Source organism: Saccopteryx leptura, chromosome X, assembly GCF_036850995.1.
Source record: "Saccopteryx leptura isolate mSacLep1 chromosome X, mSacLep1_pri_phased_curated, whole genome shotgun sequence".
In the NCBI taxonomy this organism is placed as follows: Eukaryota; Metazoa; Chordata; class Mammalia; order Chiroptera; family Emballonuridae; genus Saccopteryx; species Saccopteryx leptura.
The window spans coordinates 34,562,271-34,575,797 of record NC_089516.1 but is presented as its reverse complement, the minus strand read 5'-3'; the positions used below and the strand labels follow the sequence as shown (position 1 = coordinate 34,575,797).

Sequence of the window (13,527 nt, the reverse complement as noted above, 5' to 3'; positions counted from 1 at the left end):
TTGGGCCTGACCTGTGGTGGCGCAGTGGATAAAGCATCGACCTGGAATGCTGAGGTTGCCGGTTCGATACCCTGGGCTTGCCTGGTCAAGGCACATATGGGAGTTGATGCTTCCTACTCCTCCCCTCTTCTCTCTCTCTCTCTCTCTTCCCTCTCTGTCTAAAATGAATAAATAAAATCTTTAAAAAAGCTGTTTTCAGTAAAATTAAAAAATATATATATAGCCTGACCTTTGGTGGCGCAGTGGATAAAGTGTCGACCTGGGAACACTGAGGTTGCTGGTTCAAAACCCTGCACTTGTCTGGTCAAGGCATATATGGGAGTTGATGCTTCCTATTCCTCCCCCCTTTCCCTCCCTCCCTCCCTCCCTCCCTCCTCTCTAAAATGAATAAATTAATTAAATAAATATATATATAAATAAAATAAAAACCCCAATGCTTGGGCCTACCCAAAGATAGTGATTTAAATAGAGGAACACTGCCATAGAAAGCCAGGCAGAGAGGGATTTTTGGCCTTTAGTTCCACTTGGTCAATACATCTGTTGGATACCATCATTTTCTAAGACTACAAAGATAATAGTACTATTTTTTTTTTTAAGTGAAATGAGAGGCAGGGAGGCTGAGAGACATACTCCCACCTGGGATCCACCTGACAGGCCCCCTACCAGGTGATGCTCTGCCAATCTGGGGCCACTGCTCTGTTGCTTAGCAACTGAGCCATCTCTGCACCTGGGACGAGGCCATGAAGCCATCCTCAGTGCCTGGGTCCAACTTAATTGAACCATTCAAGCCATGGCTGCGGCAGAGAGAGAGAGAAAGAGAGAGGAGGGTAGGCCCTGGCCGGTTGGCTTAGCGGTAGAGCATTGGCCTGGCGTGCGGGGACCCGGGTTCGATTCCCAGCCAGGACACACAGGAGAAGCGCCCATTTGCTTCTCCACCCCCCCTCCTTCCTCTCTGTCTCTCTCTTCCCCTCCCGCAGCCAAGGCTCCATTGGAGCAGAGATGGCCCGGACGCTGGGGATGGCTCCTTGGCCTCTGCCCCAGGCTCTAGAGTGGTTCTGGTCGTGGCAGAGCTTCGCCCCTGGTGGGCGTGCCGGGTGGATCCCGGTCGGGTGCATGCAGGAGTCTGTCTGACTGTCTCTCCCCGTTTCCAGCTTCAGAAAAATGCAAAAAAAAAAAAAAAAAAAGAAAGAGAGAGGAGGGTAGAGAAGCAGATGATTGCTTCTCCTGTGTGTCTTGACCGGGAATCGAAGCTGGACTTCCAAATGCCGGGCCAACCCTCCATTGCTGAGTCAACTGGCCAGGGCTCGTAATATAGGTACTTTAATTCTAGGTACTGGTAAGAGCCTTTTTGGTAAGTCCATTGAATGCTAGTACCCACCAAGCCAAGCTCCCCCCACCTACAGTAGTGTGCCAGTGTCTTATGGGCCCTTGGCTTAGGAGGGGCATTGATGAAAGGGGGTCTGCAGTAAAGTAGGAGGGAGGTCTTCCCTACTTTATGAAGAATCCAAGAAGAACTATCTGACATGCGTCAGAACGAGCAGTGACTTCCTTTAAAATATAGATTGTCCGCTCATCTACTTGATTTGGGCCAAAGAATTCTCTTCATACTAAAATAGTGACTAACCTTTGGGGCTAGGTACCAAGCAAGCAGGGGTTCCTTCTTCTTGATTCCAAGTTCACTGAAAGTCTACCTTTCTAGGAAAGCCCCATTTTTTCAGAGCCTGAGGACTCCAGCCTCTGAGGCCTAAAGGCTGAGGGTGGGGGAGTGGAGAATAGGGTTCTGGATGGGAAGGGACCATTGGGCTCCCTTTAAACCCATCACTGCAAGATGGAAACACTCACTATGAGGAGTGTGGCTTGTGTAACTGAAGAGCTGGATTTGGTGGCCTTCGTATTGGACAGCATAGCTGAAGCCACCTTATTCTTTGTGGGGTTTTTTTTTTTTTTTTTTTTTTTTTGGTATTTTTCTGAAGTGAGAAGTAGGGAGGCAGAGAGACAGGCTCCCACATGTGCCCAACTGGGATCCACCTGGCATGCCCACCAGAGGGCAATGTTCTGCCCATCTGGGGCATTGCTCCGTCGCAACTGGAGCCATTCTAGCACCTGAGGTGGAGGCCATGGAGCCATCTTCAGCGCCCGGGCCAACTTTTGCTCCAATGGAGTGTTGGCTGTGGGAGAATAAGAGAGAGACAGAGAGGAAGAAGAGGGGGAAGGGTAGAGGAGCAGATGGGTGCTTCTCCTGTGTGCCCTGACTGGGAATCGAACCCTGGACATCCACACACAGGGCAGACACTCTACCACTGAGCCAATCAGCCAGGGCCGCCACCTCTAAATCTTTACATAGTTACCCACCCTCAGGCTCTGAGCACTGCCTTTAGGGTTATTTCTCTGGTAGCCAGGTGGGCTAACAGCATGTTTTAGTTGAAGTCAACTGATCTCAGTATTTTTGCCTAGATTGTCTGACCTTCCTTCAATTGTTCTCTGTCCCCCAGTTTATACAAAATCCATTGACTGTGTTTCTTTTTTTTAAATTTATTGTGTTTACATAGATTCTAGTGTGCCCCGAATACATCTCCCCTCCCTCGTGTTCCCCAGTACAACCCACCTGTCCCCCTCCCCATAACGCCCCTCCCCTCTTCTCTCTAGGATTTGCTTTTCTGCTCTCATCCCATCCTATTATCCTATCATCCCCTTTTCCTCTGTCCGCTTTCCCTCTGGACCCTTTGATCTCACCTCTGTCTCTATTCCGCTCCTCATTTTATATTGTTTGTCGGATTCCTCAAATGAGTGAGGTCTTATGATATTTTTCTTTCTCTGCCTGGCTTATTTTACTAACATAATAGTTTCCAGGTCCATCTATGTTGTTGCAAAAAGTAATATTTCCTTTTTCATGGCCCCATAGTATTCCATTGTGTATAAGTACCATAGCTTTTTAATCCATTTGTCCTATGATGGGCACTTGGGCTGTTTCCATATCTGGGCTATTGTAAACAATGCTGCCATAAACATGGGGGTGCATTTCTCCTTTTGAATCATTGATGTGGTATTCTTGGCATAGATTCCTAAAAGTGGGATGGCTGGGTCAAAAGGCAGTTCTATTTTTAATTTTTTGAGGAATCTCGATACTGTTTTCCACAGTGGCTGCACCAGTCTGCATTCCCACCAGCAGTGCAGGAGGGTTCCATTTCTCCACATCCTCGCCAGCACTTATTCTGTGTTGTTTTGTTGATGAGCGCCATTCTGACTGGTGTGAGGTGATATCTTAATTGTGGTTTTAATTTGCATTTCTCTAATGATTAGTGATGTTGAGCATTTTATCATATGCCTATTGGCCATCTGTATGTCCTCTTTGGAGAAGTGTCTATTCATTTCTTTTGCCCATTTTTTGATTGGATTGTTTATCTTTCTGGTGTTGAGTTTTACAAGTTCTTTATAAATTTTGGTTATTAACCCCTTATCAGATGTATTGTCGAATATGTTCTCCCATTGTGTGGTTTGTCTTTTTATTCTGTTTTTATTGTCTTGAGCTGTGCTAAAGCTTTTTAGTTTGATATAGTCCCATTTGTTTATTCTGTCCTTTATTTCCCTTGTGCGTGGAGAAAAATCAGCAAATATATTGTTGTGTGTGATGTTGGAGAGCTCACTGCCTATGTTTTCTTCTAGGATGCTTATGGTTTCATGGCTTACATTTAAGTCTTTTATCCATTTTGAGTTTATTTTTGTGAATGGTGTAAGTTGGTGATCTAGTTTTATTTTTTTGCAGGTAGCTGTCCAATTTTCCCAACACCATTTGTTAAAGAGACTGTCTTTACTCCGTTGTATGCTATTTCTATCCTTGTCAAATATCAATTGTACATAAAGGTGTGGGTTGATTTCTGGGTTCTCTGTTCTGTTCTATTGATCTATATGCCGATTCTTATGCCAGTACCAAGCTGTTTTGAGTACAATGGCTTTGTAGTATAACTTGACATCCAAAAGTGTGAAACTACCCACTTTATTCTTCTTTTTCAAGATTGCTGAGGCTATTCGTGTTCTATTTTGGTTCCATATGAATTTTTGGAATATTTGTTTTATATCTTTGAAGTATGTCATTGGTATTTTAATAGGAATTGCATTGAATTTATAAATTGCTTTGGGTAATATGGACATTTTTATTTAAATTTTTTTTTTAGATTTTTATTTGATTATTTTTAGGAAGAGAGAGACAGAGAGAAGGGGGGAAGAACAGGAAGCATCAACTTCCATATGTGCCTTGACCAGGCAAGCCCTGGGTTTTGAACGACCTCAGCGTTCCAGGTCGATGCTTTATCCATTGCGCCACCACAGTTCAGGCAATATGGACATTTTAATGATGTTTATTCTTCCTAACCATGAACACGGTATATGCTTCCACTTGTTTGTATCTTTCTTGATTTCTTTTATCAATGTTTTATAATTTTCCGAGTATAAGTCTTTAACCTCCTTGGTTAAATTTACTCCTAGGTACTTTATTTTTTTTGTTGCAATAGTGAAGGGGATTGTTTCCTTAATTTCTCTTTCTGACAGTTCATTGTTGGTGTATAAAAATGCCTCTGATTTCTGAGTATTAATTTTATATCCTGACATCTTGCTGAATTCATTTATCAGGTCCAGTAGTTTTTTGACTGAGACTTTAGGGTTTTCTATGTACAGTATCATATCATCAGCAAATAATGATAGTTTTACTTCTTTTCCAATTTGGATGCCTTTTATTTCTTGTCTGATTGCTGTGGCTAGGACTTCCAGGACTATGTTAAATAAGAGTGGTGAAAAGGGAGTACCCCTACCTTGTTCCTGATCTTAGAGGGATTGCTTTTAACTTTTGCCCATTGAGTATGATGTTGGCTGTGGGTCTGTCATAGCTGGCCTTTATCATGTTGAGGTATTTCCACTTTGCTGAGAGCTTTGATCATGAATGGGTGTGGTATTTTATCAAATGCCTTTTCTGTATCTATTGAAATTATCATGTGGTTTTTCTCCTTCCTTTTGTTTATGTGATGAATCACACTGATTGATTTGTGAATATTGTACCAGCCTTGCCTCCCCAAAATAAATCCCACTTGATGATGATGTATGATTTTTTTCATGTATTGCTGGGTCCGGTTTGCTAATATTTTGTTGAGGATTTTAGCATCTATATTCATCAGGGATATTGGCCTATAATTTTCTTTCTTTGTGTTGTCTTTGCCTGGTTTTGGAATCAGAATTATGCTTGCCTCATAAAAGGAGCTTGGAAGCTTTCCCTCCTCTTGAGTTTTTTGAAATAGCTTGAGAAGGATAGGAGTTAGTTCTTCTTTGAATGTTTGGTACAATTTGCCTGTGAAGCCATCTGGCCCAGGGCTTTTGTTTGTTGGAAGTTTTTTGATAACTTTCTATCTCATTTGTTGTAATTGGTCTATTTAGGTTTTCTGATTCTTCCAGATGGATTTTTGAAAAATTGTATTTTTCAAGGAATTTGTCCATTTCACCTAGGTTGTCTAATTTTTTGGCATACAGTTCTTCATAGTATTTCCTTACAATCCTTTGTATTTCTGCTGTGTCTGTTACTTCTCCACCCTCATTTCTAATTTTATTTATTTGAGTCCTTTCTCTTTTTTCCTTGGTGAGCCTGGCTAAGAGTTCATCCATCTTGTTTACTTTTTTAAAGAACCAGTTCTTGGTTTCATTGATCCTCTGTATTGTTTTTTTAGTCTCTATGTCATTTATTTCTGCTCTGATCTTTATTATTTTCTTCCTTCTACTTCCTCTAGGCTTTACTTGCTGTTCTTTTTCTAGTTATTTTAGTTGCAGGATTAAGTTGTTCATTTGAGCTTTTTCTAGCTTTTTTTTTTTTTTTTTTTATTCATTTTAGAGAGGAGAGGGAGAGACAGAAAGAGAGAGAGAGGAGAGGCAGAGAGAGAGAAGGGGGGAGGAGCTGGAAGCATCAACTCCCATATGTGCCTTGACCAGGCAAGCCCAGAGTTTCGAACCGGCGACCTCAGCATTTCCAGGTCCATGCTTTATCTACTGCGCCACCACAGGTCAGGCCATTTTTCTAGCTTCTTAAGGTATGCCTGTAATGCGATGAACTTCCCTCTCAGGACTGCTTTTGCTGTGTCCCACAGATTTTGAGTTGTATATGCTTATTTTCATTTGTTTCAAGGAAAATTGTGATTTCTTCCTTGATCTCATTGTTTACCCATTTGTTATTTAATAACATGCTGTTGAGTTTCCAAGTGTTTGTTTTTCAGTTTTTCTGTTGTAGTTGATTTGTAGTTTCATGCCATTGTTGTCAGAGAGGATGCTTGATATGATTTCAATCTTCTTAAATTTGTTGAGACCACTTTTGTGCCCTAACGTGGTCTATCCTAGAGAATGTACCATGCATTCTTGAAAAGAATGTATGTTATGATGCTTTAGGGTAAGAGGTTCTGAAGATATCTATTAAATCCAGTTGATCTAGTGTGTCCCTTAATTCTGCTGTTTCTTTGTTAATATTCTTTTTTTGAGGATTTGTCTAGTGATGTTAGTGGGGTATTGAAATCCCCTACTATTATAGTATTGCTGTTGATCTCTCCCTTTATGTCCATCAAAATCTGCTTTATATATTTCGGTGTTCCTATATTAGGTGCATAGATATTTATAATAGTTTTCTCTTCCTGTTGGATTGCTCTTTTTATCATTATGTAGTGACCTTCTTTATCCCTTACTATAGTCTTTGTTTTAAAGTCTATTTTGTCAGATATAAGTATTGCTACCCCAGCTTTTTTTTTTTTCATTTCCATTTGCATGAAATATTTTTTCTATCCTTTTACTTTCAATCTATGTGTATCTTTTGTTCGGAGGTGGGTCTCCTGTAGACAGGATATGTATGGGTCCTGTTTTCTTATCCATTCAGCTACCCTATGTCTTTTGATTGGAGCATTTAATCCATTTACATTTAAGGTTATTATTGATATGTAGTTGTTTATTGCCATTTTTTTCTTTAAATCTACCTTGCTCTTTTAATAAGTAAATATATATATGTATGTATTACAGCAGGCCTCTGTCTACAGCAGGCCTCTTAACATTTCTTGCAGCATTGGTTTGGTTGTGATGAATTCCTTGAGGTGTTTTTTTTTTGGTCTGGGAAGCTTTTTATTTCTCCTTCAATTTTAAATGATAGTCTTGCTGGATAAAGTAGTCTTGGTTGTAGGTTCTTGTTCTGCATTACTTTGAATATTTCTTGCCATTCCCTTCTGGCCTCAAGTGTTTCTGTTGAAAAGTCCGATGTCATCCTTATGGGGGCTCCTTTGTAGGTGATGGACTGTTTCTCTTAGAGCTTTTAGTATTCTTTATCTTTTAGCTTTGGTATTTTGATTATGATATATCTTGGTGTTGGTCTCTTTGGGTTCTTTTTTAATGGCATTCTCTCTGCTTCTTGAACCTGTGTGACTTTTTCCTGCATCAATTTAGGGAAATTTTCAGCTATAATTTCTTTGAACAATTTCTCTATTTCTTTTCCTTTCTCTTCTTCAGGAGCCCCTATTATGCGGACATTGTTTCTCTTCATGTTGTCACAGAGTTCTCTTAGAGTTTCCTCAGACTTTTTGATCCTCTTTTCTTTTTGCTGTTCTGCTTCTGTGGTTTTCCTTATCTTGTCTTCTAAGTCGCTGATTCGATCCTCTGCTTCATCCAGCCTGCTTTTAATTCTTTCTAGTCTAGTCTTCATTTCTGACCTTGTGTTTGTCATTTCTGTCTGGTTCTTCTTTATGATTTCTGTATCCTTTTTGTTGCTTACAGTTTCTTTATTGAGGTGTTCATTAAGTCCATCCATTGTAGCTTTGAGATCCTTAAGTATCCTAACAATCATTATTTTATACTCTGCATCTGGTAATTTGATTACTTTTATTTCTTTTAGGACTTTTTCTGAGGATTTGTCTTGTTGAAGCATATGACTTGTTTCTTTGCCTTCCCATTCTGTGTATGGCTTGTAGGCTTGTTCCAGTTGTGATCTCCTTTCCTAATAGAGCCACTTTGGAGTCTCTGCAGCCTTTTGTTTTTTTCCTGGGTGGCTCTGCCGCTTCCCCCTGACTCCGCCAGTGGCCACAGTTCACATACACCGCCTCAGGTTCCGCACTCTCCCTCACACACACAGTGCTTGTGTTTTTTAAGGGATTTTTAAATTCATTTTAGAGAGAAGGGAGAGAGAGAGGTGGAGGAGGAGCAGGAAGCATCAACTCCCATACATGCCTTGACCAGGGAAGCCAGAGGTTTCAAACTGGCGACATTAGTGTTCTAGGTTGTCGTTTTATCCACTGTACCACCACAGGTCAGGCCGCAAGAAGGCATACTACAAAACCCCTAGAAACACAGCTTTGTCCTGTCCATTGGCTCTCTTCAGCTCAAGAGGGTGCAGAACAGGCAGATGCTGGGGGGATGGGGTGCATGCCTCTTGAGTCCTCCCCCTGTATCTGACTTTGCTGTCATCAGGGTGTCCAAGAGCCACCTAGGTCTTTAGGTGGAGTTGGCACAGGGGATTTTCACCTCCCCATTTTCTACAACCTCTGCTCCAAGGCTAAGAGGAAGGCAGAATGGGTATGCTGAGATGTGCCCCAACAGTGCCCTGTGGGACGATTGTCGCTTGATCTTTTTTTTTAAATTTATTGGGGTGACATTGGATAACATAATTATATAGGTTTCAGGTGTGTAAGTGTATATATAACACATCATCTGTATATTGTATGTGTGTTCTCCACCCCAAGTCAAGCCTCCTTCCATCACCATTTATCCCCCCTTTACTCTCTCCTACCTCCCCATATCCCTGGATCATCTTGAGTTCAGCTTTGCTGCCTCCTTATTTTCATGACTCCTGGCTCTTCAGGGTGAGTGTTTCCTAGAGTAGTTCTGCCCTATTATCAGAGTTCTATGCTTGAAGCCTTTGCTGGGGCATCACCTGGCTTTTGGTTCCTTCCTAGGGCAGCCTCCTGTGTTTTCCTGAACAACTGGGGCAGCAGGTCCACCCAGAATCCACCCACCCTGAGGAGCTCCACCTGGGGCAGGGCTGTAGTCCGCCTGGAGAGCCAACAGGTGGCGCTGTGACACCATTTCCCACTTGCATAAGGACAGCAGGGTGAAGGGGAGCTGTCCATCTGTCTGTGCTATGGTGGGATCCAGAGGATTGAGTGACTCAACTCACCTGAGGGCATGGCACCTAAGAGATGTATGATAAATACTAAGTGGGCAGGATCAGCAACAGGGATGGGGGTCCACCAAAGCCATAGACTATTCCAGTTGGGACTTGGAAGGAACTTTCCCCTTGTTCCTTCCTACTCCTGTTAAGCCCACAGGAGGGAGACAGGATTGGTGCAAAACATAGGAAGCACATCTCCCACACTTGATATGCTTGGCCCTGTTTCTCTAGTATTCATACAGAGATTTGCTTTCTTCTGCCTTCTCTTGTTTATTCAACCTTTTATAAAAGCATGAGAGTCCCGCTCAGTGTCCAAAAACATCTTACCAAGAAACCTGTGTTGAATTCAGGAATTTGGGGATGACATTAGTCTGCCAGGGACACATCTGGATTCTCAAGGTTTATGTGCTGGTTTTTCCCTCTGTCACTGGATTCATTTAACCCACAATGTGGGCCCCTCTGTCAGCACTATACCTTTGGGAAATCCTTTTGGCTCCTGAGTTCTGTCTGACCTGTTGTTCAGAAATGGGTAGCTAAGAGCAGTAACCTACATAACAGTATTTGGATGGTAAAGCAGAGGACGATGGAGACCAGTAGGAGAAGGAGAATCAGTATGTCATTGTTTCCCAGTCTGACATCTTCTGGGCCGTTGAGACTTGGAGAACCTGGAGCTCAGTTCCTTCCTTCTTGGGCTCGGTGGAGACTCAACACTGAGGGAACACACAAGGGTGCATTGATGTGTTTGGGAGGGATTGGGAGGTGGAGGATCACGGGGAAGTGTAGAATAGGTGCAACAGCACGAGGCCCAGTGTGTGAGGGCCAGTGAGTGTTCTAGAAAGCTGGCTCCTGGGCAGGCCTAGTTGGCCTGCTAGGGAGCGCTACTCTTGACTTAATCCAGGGCCCTGCAGGAGCACCCTATGGACTTGGTCCAGGGCACTGGGTTCTCATCCTGGCCGTGGTGATGCGTGCTTCCCTGAGTGCCTTCTCAGCTACCACTGCAGTCACAAGCCTGGCTTGCTCATCCACATGGGTCTGACATGGTGCCTTCCTGCTGCTGTTTCCTGTTACCCTGTTGCTGTACTGGCAAGCTCTGTGTCCTGTGTTCCTCTCAGTGCAGCTAGGTCAGGGAAGAGCCAGGCCAGACCTGCATCCAGCCCTAGCCTGAGCAATAGCCTCACACATGTGAAAGTGGGGAGGTCATCTCTAGGGCCTTGGGGGATTGACCTAGAGATCAAAGGTACAGTCTCTACCTGAAGGCATTGGTAGCTGGGCAACCAGAGAAGGAACAAATGGTGCAGAGTGACGATAAGGAGAACAATGCAGCCAGATGGGGGACAGGGGAGGGTCAGGAGAGGCTTTTGGGGGCCAGGTAGTGATTGAGCTGGGTCTTGAGTCATCAACAAAAGTTTGCAAACAGAAGGGGAGGAGCCATTGCAGACTGGAGGGCTGGGTGCAGTGGTAGGAAGACAAGGTGAGTGCAAACTCTGCGTGTTCCAAAAAGACCAGTGATTCGGTGTTATTAGAACAGAGAGCTGTGTGCCAGCCATAGGCCAAAGGCTGAGGGCAGGCGTTGGAGGGATGGAAGCAGAAGCGTGACATGATCAGATCATCTTGGAGAAAGATCACTCTGGCTTCCCTCAGAGCATGGATTGCAAAGCAGTCACAGGTAGGGGGGAGGCTGGTTAGTAGCTTTTAAAACCACCCAGGACAGAAGCAGTGATGGGCATGATTTAGGGTAAGTTTGTCTGGAATTGACTTGGACAGGACTAGACAGTGGCAGGGGGGTGGGGATGCCTAAGGTGGGATGCAGGCCTGAGAGCTTGGGAGGTGCAAGGGCAGTCTGGCCCCTGTGGACAGGCTGTGTTGGGCGTGTCTTGGGACACTCAGGGGCCTTGGTCTAGTAGGCAGTTGGGCATTAGGATCTGGGCTGAGGTAAACACCGACAGGGAGGAGATTGGCGAGCAGCCGGGGTTGCTTGAATCAAGTGCAGGGGAACAATCTGTGAGGGAGACTTGTCAATGGCTCCAAGTGCTGCAGAGTGAGTACCCTCCAGGACTCCAGGCTGCTCCTTGGATCAAGTGGTTATGGCACTGGTGGGCCTGCTAATGGCTTGGCCGGGCTATGGTCTATGTTGGCGTAGGTTTAGGAATGGAGCGAAGAGAAGAGGGGGAGTGGCTTGTGTTGGCGGGAGGAAGAACGGTGAGCAATGTGGTTCCTGGAGGGAAGAATTACTCAGAATCTTCCTGGGCCAGGTTGGAGGAACAGATCTGACAGGAAGGGAGAGAGAGGATGTGGATGGCAAAAAAAATGACATGAAACACACGTGAGGCTGGGGGTTGCCTGCCCTCCACTGAGGGGGAGACTCTAAGAGCTGAGAGCTAAGGTGGGGCTGAGGCTTCAGGAGTGTCCTGGTTGGCTCTTGTGCTGGGTTCTGTGTGTTTGCCTGTGCCCGGGCTCTTGTTGGCAACCCTGGTGCTTCATAGCTGTGGGCGGGCTGGGAGTGCACAGAAGAGGGATGGGTCCCTGCTGTGCTGCTGCTGTCATCGTTGCCATCACCACCCTGGGCCCAACCTCCCTGGGTAACTGGGATGGCACTTATGGTCACTAACAGCACTGCTGGAGTCCTGCCCCAGTCAGCTGCCTGCCCAGTTTTGTTGGTAGGGAGGCTAGGGGGAAGTGTCACCCTTGGGCTTGCCTCTCCAGCTTTGCTTACTGGGTCCACCAGGTGGCACACGTGCCCTCCCCCTCCCTATGCCAGCTGGGGATTGGCCTGATTGCTCTGTGCTGGGAGGTTAGGGCTTAGTCAGACTTGCCTTTCCTTTTGGGCCCCTCCAATGACTTCCACTGCCTCTGTGAGTCAGGTACGATGCTTCTGTCTGGCTTCTGGGTTACCTGGGAGCCTCTTCCATCTCCAGGGCTCCCGCCCACTGGGGGGCAGGTTGGTGGGTAGGCAGGGGCTGGGAAAGGGAAACCTGAGCCCTGGGCCACGAGGTCCCGGCTGCTAATTTTAGAGAGCACATGTCACTGGAAACTCTCCCTTCTTGCCAGGGACCAGTGGCCTGGCTCTCCCAGTACTGCCAGGGGCCCCTAGAATCTGTCCTCAAACCAGGAAGTATGGTGGGCTTCTTATGTTTTTTGGAGCCTCCTCCCCTCTGAGTGCTTATTTCTGATGGGTTCTGCCAGGGCCCAGGCTTCTCTGGCATGTCCAGGTCCTGACCTGGAAAGTGCCAGGTTCTGAGCCCTCGGCCTGGGTGTTCTGTCAGTGAGAGCTTACCTTGTTTGCTTTCCTCTTCCCTTGGGGTGTCTGAGTAGGAGGTGTCCATGAGACCCTCACGAAGGCTAGCTGTTGGGTCCGTACAGGACAGCTTGGCCTGGTAATGGGCCTGGATAAGCCGAGTCTTTCTCTTTTCTCCAGGGCTCCTATACATAGCATGCCTTCTTCCAGGCTATGACTGGCCTGGGTTCCTGCCCTAGGCGTGTGGGGAAGGTAATCCTGTCCACCTCCACCACATGGTTTTAACCATTTAAGGGTGACTTCAGGAAATGGAGCAACACGTGCCCTCAATTGCTGCCTCTTTGCCTTTCATGGCTGGTCTGGCACTGATTCTTTGTTTCTGTACCCCTAGCCCCAGAGGACCTCAGTGTGGCAATGTTACCTAACAGATGTGTTCTGGCAGCTGCCTGCAGAATGCATTTGGGAAGGGGGTGGGGAGAGAAGAGTCATTTCCATCTCAGTTGGCCTGGGAGTGGGTTCCTGGAAATTTAGAATGTGTAGTCATTCCCAGCTAGGGCCTTGGGATCAGACAGATAGGAGTGGGGATTCTAGCCACGTCCATTTCTGGCTGTTGACCTTGAGCAGTTATTCCAGTGTGTTGAGCCTCAGTTTCCCCTCTGTGAAGTGGGGTTGATGATCACACCTACTTTACAAGGTATGAGGATTTGGCTGGCCTTTTGGAAGTGCTCCCAGGCACTAACTGCTCTTGTTTACCAGGGCGAGCCTGGCCTTGCCAGGAGGGAAATGGCACTGCTCTGGCTTCTCTGGTACTTCCAGATCCTGACCTGGCAAGTGCCGGGTTCCAGGCCCTTGGGCTGTAGCTCACCTGGCCTGGGTGTCCTGTCAGGCCCCTGCTTCCTGGGCCTGCCATTTGGGGCAATGTTAATCATTCTGGTGCCGAGCACAGCTCCTGGTCCACCTTTCCCCTCGTGTTGCAGATCCAGGCCTGCAGTGTCTTGCTTGGCTGCCCTGGCAATCCAAGAGGGCAGGTCTAGACTGGAGGCAGGCGTGGGGTGGGAGTAACCAAGAGAAACTCATGGTAGCTGTTTTTTCCTCTTTCTTTTGCTCACTGCTCCCTTTTGTA

At 45.7% G+C, this 13,527-nt stretch overlaps 1 protein-coding gene across 1 annotated transcript in view; it reads left to right on the top strand.

Moving 5' to 3' along the window:
* BCAP31 (B cell receptor associated protein 31) overlaps positions 1–13,527 on the top strand; it is a 33,294-nt gene that overhangs the window by 16,361 nt on the left and 3,406 nt on the right. The window lies entirely within an intron of this gene.